We start from the raw sequence: 16,496 nt of genomic DNA, 5'->3' as shown, positions 1-16,496 counted from the left end.
TACTTTGTCAGTGTTAGCTTTTTAAGCTTCTGTTCTGGTCTGCTTAATTTTTTGAAATAACTTATTTGATTAAGTGATGCTTTACCACCAACAGTTCATCTGGCTTTCTGCTGATAGCTGAATTTTCTGTTCAGTGTTCTTTTGCTCTCACAGAATTCTTTTATAATTAGAATTGAAAAGTGTAGGTTAGACTCAGATTTCTCCACCTCCACTCAGCTATTCCTTTTCTAGATAAGTCCTAACAAATTGGGGTAGAGTGTACCCTCTGCAGGTTACACAAAAATGGTAGTGGCTGATATGCCAAAAGTTTTTTCTGCCATTCAGAATGACCTCAACTGGCTGGAGAAATGTGCTGATAGGAGCCTGATGAAGTTTAGCAAGGGTAAATACAAAGTGCAGCACAGAAGGAATGAACAATCACACCAGTGTATACTGGGGGCAACACAGCCGAAAAGCACCTTCACATAAAAGAACATAGGGTTCTGGTGAACACCAAGTTGAACACAACCCCCCAGTAGCATGTTCTTGCAGCAAACAAGGGTAATGGTATCAAAGCGTACATCAGGCAAATTATTTCCATTAGCCTAAGCATGGTGATTCTTCCCCTTTTGTCATCACTGATGAGGTCACACATGGTATACTGTGTCCAGGTCTGGGCTTCTCAATTCAAGAGAGACATGTACATCCTGGAGAAAGTCTAATAAAGGGCTGTGAAGCTCATGAAGGGACTAGAGCATCTCTCCTGTGAGGAAAGAGACAGAGATCTGGGGCTGTTCAGCATGAAGAAGAGAAGTCTTGAAGTGGGGTCTTATTACTCACCATAAATACGTGAAGGGATGATCCAAAGAGGATGGAGACATGCTCTTCAGGATTTTCTCTCTGAATATCAGAAAATAGTGAACATGACCAAGTATTGGAACAGGTTGCCCAGAGAGGTTGTCAAGACTCTTTCCTTGTAGATACTCAAAAGCTGGCCCTTGGCAACTGATTCTAGATGTCCCTGCTTAAGCAGGGTGTTTGGACTAGATGACCTCCAGAGGTTGCTTCCAGTCTCAACCATTTTGTGATAAAGTAGACTCAGCTATTATGGTAGCAGACTTATCTTCCTAGATGAAGGTACGTGTGTTGGACTGGTCTGCTATCCTGTTTTTCCCAACAATTTTCATTTTTTTTTCTTTATAGTGAATTCACCTACTGTAGTTATCCTAACTGTGTCCCCTTCCCAAAATAGAAAAGGAAGTCTGACTTTGTGGGTGAGAAGGAATATTTTATTAGTTATCACAGAACATATACAAACAATTCTGCCTGTGTCTTTTGAATTGATAGTTATTTGTTACATACTATCTGCCCAGTCTTTTGTAGCAATACCCTGCAAGTCAAAAACTCTGGTCTCGTGCTGCCTCAATGATATAATGAAATTATATAAGGCCATTGTGATAGAGACAGTTTATCTCATATATCAAGATTTAATAATTTATACTTGAAATTGGTCATATTCTATTTACTTTCTATTTATCTTGGAATTCAGAATTTAAATAATCTTATTGAATTCTAAACAATATTCTGAAGATTTCAAAATACAGAATTATGGCACCAAAGACATATTATTTTGTTTGACACTGATATATTCTTATAAGTACTTCTTATAGGTGAATTTTGGATGTCAGGAATGAACTTCTAATGTATGAGAGTAGTTTAGAGGGTAACCTGATGTTGCTGAAGTATTCAAAGATATATAAATATTTAATATCCTGGAACAGGGAACAGACATCTGTTGTAAAACATAGTTCAGTAAACATCTTGGAAATTTTACAAGAAAGCTATACTTCCCTCAGCAAGAGAATAATTTGTTAGCTAAAGAGAAAACCAAATTATATGCAGGTAGGAAAATACACCCACAGAGAAAATAGTTAAAAGTTATTTGGCAATAAAATGTATTTATAAAAAGCAGTTATGATAGAAGGTACACTCAACGTTTCAGAAATAGTAATCACAAATGAGCACACAGGATTGCTACAAATGCCAACTTTTCAAGCACTGACCCTTTTAAATGCAATGGCTTGAAATTGCAGTCATTAGAAGAACTAACATTTCATGATTATGTACCATGAAGAAATGTCAAAGAATATTGGTCATACCTTTGAGTCTGCCAAAACACAAATGCAGAAACTTGAGTCTTTCTGGCATGCCACTTGTCTGAAAATGAGTGCCCAGTCCACTTCTATTTACTCCAAGAGAGTGTGCTGATCTCTGAATTAGTAAGAGAAAATAAGTATGAAAATTATTAGATAATTCTATTTGGATTCATGGAGGTATATCATAACCTGTCTCTGATTAGCTGGGGTTGAGTTGTTGGAATAGAGGCTAGGACAGTGATTTCTGAGAGAACTGCATTGGAAGTGTGATAAGTTTGTCTTACTCTGTTAAACAGTGCCCCTGAAACTATTATGTGAAAAATGAACTATTTCTCAGGATCTAATAAAGAGGTCCAGTGTTCTGTGCTGCTTAGGATTTGATCCTCTCTTTTAAAGACTTTGTCTCCTTAAATTCTCAGTGAAATCAGAGAGAAAAATGTATACCACCAATGAGTGATTCAGACTACAAACTGTAACATTCTTAAAAGCAGTTAAAGACTTAATGGTTAAAATAAGTTGATGTGGGGCTAGGTCCTGTCCATAATGCCTTTGAGTTTTTCAGCTTTTTGCTATTTGTGCCAAATGTGAAATGTTCATGCCAAGCTTGAATCTTCTTGTTCTTTGTCTCTCTTCATTTGCTTCAAAACAGTTTTATGATTACTCCCAGTGCTAATCTCATAAGAAAATGATGATTTTCCTTTTATTCCTTAATTTATTTAAAAATAGTTCTTTCCTTATGGATGTGAATTTCATGTGGTTTTGTTACATAAAAAAGAACAGCTATTTACCACTTTACCACTTTATAATCTGTTACAATTTGTAACATAGTTTGGCCAAGCAAAGGTGTGCATATACTTATCACATTTATATAGACTGTATTCTGCTGAAAATGTCATAGAATCATTTATGTGTCAGAAAATAATTATCAGGCTCATGACTTTATTTCTGTACCATATTCATAGAGTTCTTTGGGATTATTGAAACAAGTTATAACAGTCTCTCATATCACTTTAGTACCATGCTATGAGATGCCTGTAATGCCAATGATGAACAAAACTTACTCATTTGTTAGAGCAAGCATTATATTAACTTCTATTTGAAAGTTACAATTTGGGTTGTTTGTTGGTTTGGTTTTTTTTTGTCTCCTTTTGGGAAGATTTTCCATGTCTTGGTTACAACAAGTTATTTCTTATAAACAAATAAAACTTATTAGGAAAAATTAATTAAATTGAGATTTTTTTAAAACAACTGTAGCCATTTATAATAATATTTATTGAAACTTTGCATAAAAATACTTGTAAAATGTTCCATTTTGTATAGAGTTAGTATTATTGATGAGTAGACTACAGTCTAAAAATGCTGTAAAAAGAACTTTTCAAACTATCACCTAGTTTGAGATCATGAACATACCGAAGCCATTCTGATTTTTCTTCTGAATTATAGTAGATCATAGAATCACAGAATCACCAAGGCTGGAAGAGACCTCAAAGATCATCAAGTCCAACCTGTCACCACAGACCTCAAGAGTAAACCATGGCATCAAGTGCTACATCGAATCCCCTCTTGAACACCCCCAGGGATGGTGACTCCACCACCTCCCTGGGCAGCACATTCCAATGGCTAGCAACTCTCTCTGTGAAGAACTTTCTCCTTACCTTGAGCCTAAACTTCCCCTGATGCAACTTGAGACTGTGTCCTCTTATTCTGGTGCTGGTTGCCTGGGAGAAGAGACCAACCCCCACCTGGCTACAGCCATCCTTCAGATAGTTGTAGAGGGCAATGAGGTCACCCCTGAGCCTCCTCTTCTCGAGGCTAAACAACCCCAGCTCCCTCAGCCTCTCTGGTAGGGCTTGTGCTTAAGGCCTCTCACCAGCCTCGTTACCCTTCTCTGGACACATTCAAGTGTCTCAATGTCCTTAAAAATCAGAACACACTTTTCAATTTTTTTTTTTTTTTTTTTAATTCTACTTTTTGTAGAACCATCATATCACCTGAAACATTTTAACATATTTTTACTCTTTCTGCTGAGCCTGAGTGGTAATTTTAGCAAGTAACAGAGTAATGTTTTGGATTTTTTTTGTTGTTGTTTGTTTATTTGTGGTTTTGGTTGTTTTGTTTTTTCTCCCAGAGGATGTTTGCCAAGAGCTTATATTAATGCAGGTCAAACTCTGCACTAAAATAACTTAATAGTACAATTTGAAGAAAGGATGATAGTCTTTCCCTTGTTTTGCTAATGACATTGCATAGTAGCATATTACTGAAAGGTAGGAAAATCTGCAGAGATTAAGAGTATTTTTCATATTCACATTTCACTACAAAATAAAGTCATCTCTTTAAGCACAAATCTTCATGCCAGTTTGCTCTATTTTAGTGCTTGGGGGTAAAACTGTATCTGTCAAATAAGCTTCCTTGCACAGCTTAAATCAAACGTCAGGATAAAGTTTGCACTTGTTCTTTTTATGGACATATCTTTATGAGTGTATTTAATACTCGGAGGACATTTATAAATAAATAGTTAAAAGAAAATTGTGTCTGTTTTGCTCAGCTAGCAATCTGAAACTCAGAAAGTGCTCCTCAGTGTGAATAAAATGTCTTTGAAAATAAAATTTTAGTTTATAATTGGGATATCTAAGTCTCCTGATTATGGCAGCCATCTTGCTGGCAAGATACCGTTAGAATGATTCGCCGTGTCACATTCTGTTGTAAGAAGAGATGGATTTAATATTCTAGTGACACATAAGTAAATGCTAGCTTTGAATTTCTTTCTCTGCATAACGAACTGGGGGTAGGAGTATTGGTTTATATGCACAGAACAAAGGAACACAGTTTAATTTCGACAGCTACATGTTACATATGAATAATTTATACTAAGATACAAGGACCAGTTAGAAAAGGTCAATTATTTAAATGATGTCATTTTGACTCTTGTACATGGTAAAATAAAAGTCAAATCTTGGTATAATTATAGGTTTCCCAGCTGTCTGCCAGTATTTTATTGTAGAGGGAAGGTTTACAAAAGATATCTGCAGTCTCTGGCCTTCCTAGCATAATACAGACCCCAAATAAATGAATGCTAATTCTCAGCAGGGTTTATTAACTTGGACTTGACACCTATAATTGCAGCCTAATAGGTTTTAGATGGTTTTGAAACATACACAGAGAAAGCTCATAAGTCCTGAAAACACTATATTATCATACTTTTTCTAGGTAAATTTTGATGCTTCCTATTACTATTTAAAAAGTATATTAATGTATAACGTTAGATGTATCTTGTTAGAATAATTCTGCTGATTTTCTTCTGGAGGTAAGGGTGAGTCACGTAGCTTATAACTCTGCCTATCTAAGACTGTATGACAGTCTTAAGGCTAACTATAAATCAGTGAGTATTTCTTTGACTTCAGGTTTATAAGCTTGTACATTTGGATACTCATGTCTTGCTTGGGCTAATATTTCATAAAGGATTCTTAGGGCAATGCCACAAAAGACAATGTGTTGAATGGGTCTGATTACCTGATTGCCCTGCATGTGCTATATAGAGCTTATAGGCTCCCTATAAGTACTGAAAATCCATAAAAAGGTCTCTCTGGAGCTCTCCTCTCTGCTCTGCTCCTGTCTTTCTTGTGATGAGGGCTCCAGAACTGGACAACACTCCAGGTGGGGTATCACAAGAGTGGTGTGAGGGGCAGAATCACATACCACAACCTGCTGACCACACTCCTTTGATACAACCCAGAATGCAGACAGTCTTCTGGTCTGCAAGCTCCTGTCTAGCTTTTCATGTACCAGTACATACAAGTTCTTTTGCACAGGGTACTAGTAATCCTTTCATACCCCAGCTTGTATTGATAACAAAGGTTGTTTTGACCCAAGGGCAGGACCTTACACTTGTCCTTGCTGAACCTCATGAAATTAAAAAAAATCTCACTTCTCATATTTGTCCAGGTCCCTCTGAATGGCACCCTGTCCCTCAGTTGTGTCAACTGCACCACTTGGCTTCATGTCATCTCCAAAGCTGATGAGGGTGCACTCATCCTGTAGATGCTAGCAGGACTGTCTCCTGCAGCTGGAGAAAGAAGAGTTCATCGATAGGCTTCTGTTGACCACACAGCCTGCAGTAGACACCAACCACAAGATTCCCTTTGCTACCTCTATCTCTAATTCTTACCCATAAGCTTTTACACTGGTCATGCTACTCTTCAGAGAGAGCTTTTCACACTCTTATCCATTTCTTGACATAAAGGTCAATGCGCTGATCCCCTCCTTCCTTGACTCTCTCTTCTGGATAGCCTATAGCATGCAAGCTGTTCAGCATACAAGTGTCATGACTTGTGAGTCTCTTCTCCAAGTAAAAATTTATAGGACAAGAGTAAAAAACCTCAAGTTATGCCAGGGAAAGCTTAAGATATCAGGAGAAATTTCTTCACCCAAAGGGTTGTCAAGCATTGGAACAGGCTTCCCAGGGACATGGTTCAGTCACCATCCTTGGAGGGACTTGCTTTAGTGGCATGGCAGAATTAGGTTTATGGTTGGCCTTATCTTAAATGTTTTTCTCCAATTTAAGGTATTCTAGGATTCTAATATGGGATGGCCCTTATACATGTTAGTTAATAAGGCCTCAGAAACACAGTTTTGAGTGAGTTGCCTGCTTAGCATGTCATGGATGTATCAGTTTCTGATCAATCCTACAGACAGTTCAGAGTGGGTTAGTAGCCATGACTCACAAGATTGGCAAGGAGCCTTCCAGAACTTCAACAATGTAGACAATTAAGATCCTGAGTGGTGTTGAATTTATTATTGTAAGCAGGAAGAACTTGGTATTCCTGTATTCTATGATTGCTGCTATGCTTACCTTAGAGCTCCCTTTGAGCTTTATGGTCTGCTGCTGCCCTGTCCAGATGTCTGGTGGCTTAATTGTATTTTTAAATTATTTTTTTCCCAAAATAAGGCACATAGATTCTTTTTGCTTTGTTTACTCATTATGTTATTCGCCTACTTTAATTTCCCTCTTTCAAGTTTTGCTTGCTGTTGGATCATAGCTACTTGTTCACCTGTTTCTGCTAGAGGAAATAACTGAGTGACTAGAGGAACAGTGACTAATAGTTGGATTTCCTTCAAGCAATTAATCCTCATCTAAAAATTAGGGTTAAGGCTCTGCAAGCAAAATGACTAATAAAAGATCTTCCTAATATACTTAATTCCTTCACACGGGTGATCAGTGCTGTCTATCTGAAATGGGATGGACTTGATAGGGCTAACAGCCTTGAGTAAGTATGCAGCTCAGAAAAATATAGTTCTTTGTTATGTAAAATATTCTCATAAGTAAAGTGATTTAGACTCATACAAGTTTGAAACATTCTTTTCTTTTAGTTGCCTAAAAATATGGTCTTTAATCCCTGTAGCTAGAAGCTGATCATTCGTAGCTCTCAGTTAACTTTGGGGATGCTAGGAACTGTAAAAGTGTCAGGGATTAACCTGACTGCCTTTTTTTTTTCCCACCACTTTTCTCCCCCTCCCCTTGCCCCTCTCTCTTCCACTCGTGGGCTATTAAAAAAAGGAAAGTGGAAAGCTTTAACGGAGTTATGCAAAGTGGTTTACCACTCTACTGCAGAGATACAAGAATACACTGAAGGGTCAAAATTAAAGGCAGGACAGGGGAAGAAGATATTACTGTGGGGGTCTCCTACAGGCCACCTGACCAGCAGATCCAAGCAGATGAGGCCCTCCATAGGCAAATAGAAGCAGCTTCCAGGTCACAAGCCCTGGTCCTCATGGGTGATTTCAACCACCCGGACATCTGCTGGAGGGACAACACAGCAAGGCACCAGCAATCCAGGATGTTCCTGGACTGCATAGAAGACAACTTCCTCCTCCAAATGGTGGAGGAACCAACAAGAAATGGTGCTATGCTGGACCTTGTTCTCACCAACAGGGAAGGGCTGGTAAGCAATGTGAGGCTCATAGACGGCCTTGGCTGCAGTGACCATGAAGCAGTTGAATTTAACATCCTCAGGGCAATCAGGAGGAAGTATTCCAAGCTCATGACCCTAGACTTTAGGCATGCAGATTTTGATCGCTTCAGGGATCTGCTAACCAAAGTGTCATGGGACAAAGCCCTGGAGGGAAGAGGGACCCAGGACAGCTGGTCAGTATTCAAGGACCACCTCCTCTGTGTCCAGGAGCTCTGTGTACCAACAAAGAGAAAAGCAGGTAAGAATGCTAGGAGGCCTGCCTGGATGGGCAAGGAGCTACTGGACACACTATTACTTAAAAGGAAACTCTACAGGAAGTGGAGGGAAGGACAGGTAGAACAGGGGGAATACAAGGAAGCTGCCCGAGCAGCAAGAGTCCTGGTCAGGAAAGCCAAAGCAGAGTTTGAGTTGAATCTAGCCAGGGAGATTAAAGGGAATACTAAGAACTTTTACAGGTATATTAATGGGAAGAAGAAGACTAGGGAAGGCGTGGGCCCCCTCAGAAAGGAAAATGGTGACATGGTCACCTGTGATGAGGAAAAGGCTGAGGTACTTAATAACTTCTTTACCTCAGTCTTCACTGCAAGGGCCTCTAGCCACACTCCTGATGTTATGGAAGTCAAAGCCAGGGACAGGGAGGAAGAACTGCCCATTGTAAGTGCAGATCAGGTTCGTGATCATCTGAAGAACCTGAAAGTGTTCAAGTCCATGGGACCCGATGGGTTACACCCACGGGTGCTGAGAGAACTGGCGGATGAGGTTGCTAAACCCCTCTCTATTATATTTCAAAAGTCCTGGCAGTCTGGTGAAGTCCCCACAGACTGGAAAAGGGGAAACATTGCCCCCATCTTCAAAAAGGGCAAGAAGGAGGAACCAGGGAACTACAGGCCAGTCAGTCTCACCTCTGTGCCTGGAAAGATCATGGAACAGATCCTCCTGGAGTCACTACTCGCTCAAAAGAATAGTGAAGAGGTGATTGGGAACAGTCAGCATGGCTTTGCCAAGGGCAAATCCTGCCTGACCAACCTGGTGGCCTTCTATGAGCAGGTGACAAAATTAATAGATGAGGGGCGAGCAACTGATGTCGTTTACCTGGACCTGAGCAAAGCCTTCGACACTGTCCCACACCACATCCTGGTCTCCAAACTGGTGACACATGGGTTTGATTGGTGGACCACTAGATGGATAAGGAACTGGATTGATGGCCGCACCCAAAGAGTGGCTGTCAATGGCTCCATGTCCCAGTGGAGGCCAGTGACAAGTGGAGTCCCTCAGGGATCAGTCCTGGGACCTATCTTATTCAACATCTTTGTGGGGGACATGGACAGTGGCATTGAGTGCACCCTCAGCAAGTTTGCTGATGACACCAAGCTGTGTGGTGCAGCAGACACGCTGGAGGGAAGGGAGGCCATCCAGAGGGACCTTGACAGGCTGGAGAGGTGGGCACAGGCCAACCTCATGAAGTTCAATAAGAGCAAGTGCAGGGTCCTGCATCTGGGTCGAGGCAATCCCAGGCACAAATACAGGCTGGGCAGTGACTGGCTGGAGGGTAGCCCTGAGGAGAGAGACTTGGGGGTGCTGGTGGACAAAAAGCTCAACATGAGCTCTCAGTGTGCACTTGCAGCCCGCAAAGCCAATCAGATCCTGGGCTGCATCAGGAGAAGTGTGGCTAGCAGGTCGAGGGAGGTGATCCTCCCCCTCTACTCAGCCCTGGTGAGACCCCACCTGGAGTACTGTGTCCAGTTCTGGAGCCCCTATTACAAGAGGGATGTGGAGGTGCTGGAACGTGTCCAGAGAAGGGCCACGAGGATGATCAGAGGGCTGGAGCACCTCTCCTATGAGGACAGACTGAAGGAGTTGGGGCTGTACAGTCTGCAGAAGAGAAGGCTCCGAGGTGACCTAATTGTCGCCTTCCAGTATCTGAAGGGGGCCTACAGGAAGGCAGGGGAAGGACTTCTCAGGATATCAGGTAGTGATAGGACTAGGGGGAATGGAATGAAGCTGGAGGTGGGGAGATTCAGGCTGGATGTGAGGAGGAGGTTCTTCACCATGAGAGTGGTGAAACCCTGGAATGGGTTGTCCAGGGAGGTGGTCGAGGCCCCGTCCCTGGGGGTGTTTAAGAGCAGGCTGGATGAGGCTCTGTCCAGCCTGATCTAGTGTGGGGTGTCCCTGCCCATGGCAGGGGGGTTGGAACTAGATGATCCTTGTGGTCCCTTCCAACCCTGAATGAAACTATGAACGTGTCCAGAGAAGGGCCACGAGGATGATCAGAGGGCTGGAGCACCTCTCCTATGAGGACAGACTGAGGGAGTTGGGGCTGTTCAGTCTGCAGAAGAGAAGGCTCCGAGGTGACCTCATTGTGGCCTTCCAGTATCTGAAGGGGGCTACAGGAAGGCTGGGGAAGGACTTCTCAGGATCTCAGGTAGTGATAGGACTAGGGGGAATGGAATGAAGCTGGAGGTGGGGAGATTCAGGCTAGATGTGAGGAGGAGGTTCTTCACCATGAGAGTGGTGAAGCCCTGGAATGGGTTGTCCAGGGAGGTGGTCGAGGCCCCGTCCATGGGGGTGTTTAAGCCCAGGCTGGATGAGGCTCTGTCCAGCCTGATCTAGTGTGGGGTGTCCCTGCCCATGGCAGGGGGGTTGGAACTAGATGATCCTTGTGGTCCCTTCCAACCCTGAATGAAACTATGAAACTATGAAACTATGATATAGACAGAAAAAAAAATAAAAAAGGCAAAAAACCCTCAATAGAAATTCCTGCAGGAAACCTCTGCATAAAGAATAAAACTGGAAAGACAGAGCCCAGCCCAGACCCCATGAACATCTCATGAGTATTATCCCAGCAAGGTCCATTTTCTGTCATGTTGCCAGCATTGCTCAGAATAATGTCAGGTATACAAGGCATCTCAAACCATTGCATCAAGAAAAAGAAATAACAGAAAGATGTTTCTGTTCTTTGTGGTGGTAAGCATAGTGCTCCACACAATATAAAATATTAGCATTTTATCAGACAAGCTGCCAAAAGAACTGGAATTCCATGATTTGAACAAGCATGCACTTATTAAAGGGGTCTTTGAATCACTGGTGGCTTTGTCTGTGAAGTAGATACAGATTCACAGATTGCATTGAGTGGGAAGGGACCCTCAAAGTTCATCTTGTACAACTCCACTGCAGTGAGCAGGGACACCTACAACTAGATATAACTGCCCAGGAACACAACAAGTCTGATCTTGAACATCTCCAGGGATGGATCCTCAACCACATCTCTGGGCAACCTGTTCCAATATTTTACCAATCTCGTTGTAAAGAACTTTTTCATTATAGCCAACCTAAATCTACCCTGCTCCAGTTTAATACCATTGCCCCTCATCATATCTCTTCAAGCCCTTCTAAACAGTCCTTCTACAGCCTTCCTGCAGGTCCCCTTCAGATAGTGAAATGCGGCTATAATGTCTCCCTGAAGCCCTGTCTTCTCCAGGCTGAATAGCCCCAATTCCTTCAGCACGTCTTCATAGGAAGGCTGCTCCAGTCCTCTGATCATCTTGGTAGCCTTCTTCTGGACCTGATCCTGCATGTCCATGTCTCTGTTTTGTTGGGGCCCCCAGAGCTGGACACAGTACTCCACAGTACTCAGAATGACCTCTCTCAAACTACTGGCCACATTTTTTTTTTTTAATGCAGCTCAAGATGAGATTGCCCCTTCATTGCCACAGTGTGCACTTTTAGCTCATATCCATCTTCTTGTCAACCAGTAGTCCCAAGTACTCTTCTGCAGTACCATTCTCAATTTCATTATCTATAGCCTGTATTGATATCAAGGGTTGCCCCAGCCTAGGTACAGGAGACCTTGCACTAGGTAAGTAGTAAAGATAGATGATTGGAGCCGATGATCCTTAAGGTTCTTTCTGACCTGGTATTCTATGATTCTATAACTTATATAAGAACTTACATGCATACTTGTCACAGACTTATCATCAACTCAATGCCAGGACATATTTTTGTAACTAAATAAAGCCAAATAAACAGAAACCAGACATATTCCACCCAGTGACATAAAACTTAATATAGGTCAGATTTAGATATCAGATTGTTTCTGATGTTCAGTAGATTATATATCTGCTGGTTGGGTAGATAGAAAAGAAATAGCATTTTTAGCACTATTTTGTCTTTCCTTACCAGTGGCACTTAAAGCGTAATATTAATTCCTGTTCAATCATTAAAAGTATGTGCATGTTTTCAGAGGATGCTTCACAGCTGTGAGTTTCAAGCAGAAAAAAAAACACAGAACTTTCCACACTCTACATGAAGCTTTCTGAAAAGCTGTTCTCCATTCTTACCTGTCTTTTGAACACAGCAAGTATGAATTCCCGCTCAGTGTTCAGCCCTGAAGAATATCATTCTTGAAAACCTATGCATAGTTGAATCCTTTTGACTGCTATGAATTACTCAAAGCTGCAACCTGCCTGAAAGATTAACATTGCTGGACCAAATTTGATCTTGTACATCTACTATCTATCTTTAGCTCAGTGTACCATTTGTAGGGCTCTTAGAATTTATGCTGATTTTGGACCTACAAACTTCACTTAGAAAAATAAAAATCATTTCAGTTCAACCTTGAATACACCTTTAGAAATTTCCAGCTTCTATCTTCTTTGCAGTAAACATATTAATGAAATTTTATTGATCACAGAATCACCAAGGTTTGAAGAGACCTCAAAGATCATCAAGTCCAACCTGTCACCTGTGGCAACGCCAGCGACGAGCAGTGTGAGCAATCTGGCAGTGCAGACCTAGAGCCTGACATGGTGGTAGGCCATGCTCAGCATAAGTGCAGAGCCAGCTAGCAGTGTAGCAAAACAGTGCTGTGCCTGCACCATGTAATAAAACAAGGCACTGGTAGCTATAAACATGGACAGTTATCTTGGGACAACAGGACATGCACCTGCATCAACAACCTCATTGTGTCATTAGTAGTTGGACTAATAATCTGTAATAGTGCAATGTGTGGTCACTCATAGGGAACCAATGGAGCTACGCCAACGAGGCACTCCGAGTTTATATAAGTTGTAGCAGTTCCCTTGCTACGCACTTCTGCCTTTCCTGTCTCTTCTTCTACACTTTACAGTGCTATACTTGCACTACAGGCCTGCTCTACAGGCCTGCACCACAGGCCTGCACCACAGGCCTGCAACACTGGAACAATAAAGGAACAATACTCGATCATATTGGTCAGCCGTATTGATTCCAATCTCCGTCGCTGATAGTCACCCAAGACATCAAGTGTAAATCATGGCACCAAGTGCCACGTCCAATCCCCTCTTGAGCATCTCCAGGGATGGTGACTCCACCACATCCCCGGGCAGTCCATTCCAATGGCAAACAACTCTCTCAATGAAGAACTTCCTCCTCACCTCGAGCCTAAACTTCCCCTGGTGCAGCTTGAGACTGTGTCCCCTTGTTCTGGTGCTGGTTGCCTGGGAGAAGAGACCAACCCCTTCCTGGCTACGACCTCCTTTCAGGTAGTTGTAGAGGGCAATGAGGTCACCCCTGAGCCTCCTCTTCTCCAGGCTATACAATCATAACTCCCTCTGCATCACCTCATAGGGCTTGTGCTTGAGGCCTCTCAGCAGCCTCATTGCCCTTCTCTGGACATGTTCAAGTGTCTCAATGTCCTTCTTATACTGAGGGGCCCAGAACTGGACACAGTACTCAAGGTGTGGCTTAGCCAGTGCTGAGTACAGGGGCATAATGACTTCCCTGCTCCTGCTGGCCACACTATTTCTGATGCAAGACAGGATGCTATTGGCCTTCTTGGCCACCTGAGTGCACAGCTGGCTCATGTTCAGCTAGCTGTCAATCAGCACCTCCAGGTCACTTTCTGTTTGGCAGCTCTCCAGCCACTCTGACCCCAGCCTGTATCTCTGCATGGGGTTGTTGTGGCCAAAGTGCAGAACCCGACACTTGGATTTTTTGAATGCCATCATGTTGGACTCTGCCCATCTGTCCAGTTGGTCGAGGTCCCTCTGCAACGCCCTTCTGTCTTCTAACAGATCAACATCTGCTCCCAAGTTTAGATCTGTCTTTCATTTATAAACATTCAGCCACAATGTCCTCTTTCTTAAAGGGACAGCCTCAAACGATCACAGTGTCATCTGCAAATTTGCTGATGACTGACTCAATCCCCTCATCCAGATCATTAATGAAGATATTAAAGAGCACAGGGCCCAGAACTGATCCCTGGGGAACATTGCTTGTTACTGGCCGCCGGCTGGATGTGGCAGTGTTCACCACCACTCTCTGTGCTTAGCCCTCCAGCCAGTTCCTAATCGAGCACAGAGTGTTGCGGTCCAAGCCATGAGCTGATAGCTTGGCCAGCTGATAATGATGTAGGAAAAAATGATGCAAAATTTAATTCAGTTACTGAATTTTCTTCAGTATTACATATCGGCACACATCAGTACCATAATTTATCCATTTTTGAAAAAAAAAAAAAAAGAGTATTCAAATAAAGAAATTGTAAATATTTATGCTATTATGAATAATTGGACCTGATCCTGCAATAGGTGTATGTACAGAAATGTGTACCTTCTACTGAAGTGTTAGAACATGATCCTGTGGACAACAGTCATTGTAACTTGTGCCATCCAGAAGGGAGATGACAATACCTGAATTGATGACTCTAGACTTCTTTTGTCTTAAAGGAAGAAATAAGCACTTCCTGAACATACTTTCTCTAATCACTTTTAGACTTTTGCTTCAGAATGAAATGAATCATGTCCTGTGAATGATCATTTATCTCCATTTATTACAAATGCCATCAAGATAGGGAGGTCAAACTGTATGTAACCTAGGTATTCATATTTATTCAGGCAATTAAAGCCTTGATTTAAAAAAATATAATACATGTATTTGAAGCTTAGGGCACTGTAGTACCAAGAAAAGACAAGTTCATAATGTGTATTCAATCACACTTTTGATATTTCTTGCTTCTTAAATAATATTATTTTTTTGAAACTTTTAATTAGTATGTAGATCATTCCTATTCTTTTAAATAAGCAGGGTCTAAATAATTAGTGAGATATAAATGATTCAGGTAGGAGACATCGGGGGCCTCCTAGAGACTATAATCTATCAACAATTGGGAACATTAACATCAGGCATTCCAGCCATTTTTCTAATAAGAGTATTAAATATGAAGCCAGGTCCAAAAGATGAAAGTGGATATCTGACCTCTATTCAGCAACATAAATAATTAATCCATCTGTCTATTTATCCACCTATCATCCAGCTATTCAACTCAATCCTTCAGCTTGTTCTGGAAGTTTTGTAGAAAGAGAGGACTAGACTCAGGGAATTAAAGAAGTCTGTAACTAGGAGCACAAAGCTTGAAAAAATCTTAGATTGCAGTAGATCATTTCAGTGGATTCATAAATTATTTATTTCCTTGTACTTGTGCTGATTTCCACTCAACTCTAGGCCATGAGGGTTGAAAATATAGTTTGCTACCGTCATTATTTTATTTGCTATATACTGTTACATACAAATGTGGAACTTTTTTTATCCCATTGTCTCAATGTTAGAAATAATATTCATCAAGAATAGCACATTTCATATGAGATACTATACAGGTATGAACAGACAGAGTTTGTTAAAAAAAAACAAAACAAAAAATAACCAACTCTAATTTATTGGCATTTTTAGATAGGGTGATGTTCAGGTGAGGAATCAAATCCTTTGAACAGAATGGCTGGTTGCTATTTTGATGGTGATGGGAGTCCCCATTGCAAGGGCTCTCTTATCAATATCTTCACCTGAATCAGCTGAGAATTGCCAAACTATTCTAATGGATTCTTATAATCCAAATGGCTGATGGTCCTATGTGACCAAGTTAGAAAATGCATGATTCTTCGCTGAATATTATATTAAACATTGTACAAAACATCTCCTTGTTTTTCACTATCACAGTATCACAGTATCACTTAGGTTGGAAAGGACCTCGAGGATCATCGAGTCCAACCTATCAACACAGACCCCATGACTAGACCATGGCACCAAGTGCCACGTCCAATCTCCCCTTGAACGCCTCCAGGGTCGATGACTCAACCACCTCCCTGGGTAATCCGTTCCAATGACGAATGACTCGCTCGGTGAAGAACTTCCTCCTCACCTCGAGTCTGAACCTCCCCTGGCGCAGCTTGAGACCGTGTCCCCTTGTTCTGGTGCTGGTTGCCTGGGAGAAGAGGCCAACCCCCTCCTGGCTACAACCACCCTTCAGGTAGTTGTAGAGGGCAATGAGGTCACCCCTGAGCCTCCTCTTCTCCAGGCTAAACAATCCCAGCTCCCTCAGCCTCTCCTCATAGGGCTTGTGTTCAAGGCCTCTCACCAGCCTTGT

The sequence above is a fragment of the Melanerpes formicivorus genome, unplaced genomic scaffold, assembly GCF_026170545.1.
Source record: "Melanerpes formicivorus ecotype bairdi unplaced genomic scaffold, bMelFor1.0.p_v2 SCAF_1, whole genome shotgun sequence".
Taxonomy (NCBI): Eukaryota; Metazoa; Chordata; class Aves; order Piciformes; family Picidae; genus Melanerpes; species Melanerpes formicivorus.
The sequence above is the reverse complement of the archived record's forward strand: the minus strand, read 5'-3'. Positions refer to the sequence as shown.